Here is a 589-nt window from a genome sequence, read left to right as displayed (position 1 = left end):
TGCTCTGGAGTTGCAGCCCAAACACACAGATCCAAATTGTTTTATGTGAGAAACAGCTGAGCAAAAAAAAAAACCAAAAAACCCCAAACCATTTAACGGAGAAGGCAGAGCAGATTTTTGCAAATCTCCGACACGGGGCACATGCAACTTCTGCATCCCCCTGACTCAGGGCCGACCGACCGCAGGGCACCGCCCGCAACGGGCACCGCGCCGCAGGGCAGGAGGAGGTCCCCCCCGCCCCTCCTGCAGCGCCCCATTCTCTGCACTACAGCGGTTCTCCTGGGGAAGAGGCGCAGAGCTGCGGGTGCACCCTGCCCCACCGCAGCAGGGTGCTGGATGGCACCAACCTCAGGCCACGGGACAGCAGGAGGCAACACTCGAGATGAGTCTCAGCATCTTCCCGAGCTCCCAAACCCACCGGCTGCCACGCGGCAGAAAACAGGGCATTTCAGCTGATGCTCCATCCTCGCTCGCTCCCACTGACTCTCTTCTGCCAGGATTATTTCGGTAGCTTGTGTAGCTTTAAAAGCTGAGCAGTCACATCTCCCTAGGCTTCGTACCTGTTCTCAAAGAGGAACAGGGCCAATTT

The sequence above is a fragment of the Fulmarus glacialis genome, unplaced genomic scaffold, assembly GCF_000690835.1.
Source record: "Fulmarus glacialis isolate BGI_N327 unplaced genomic scaffold, ASM69083v1 scaffold5969, whole genome shotgun sequence".
NCBI lineage: Eukaryota > Metazoa > Chordata > Aves > Procellariiformes > Procellariidae > Fulmarus > Fulmarus glacialis.
This window is presented reverse-complemented; position numbering follows the sequence as displayed.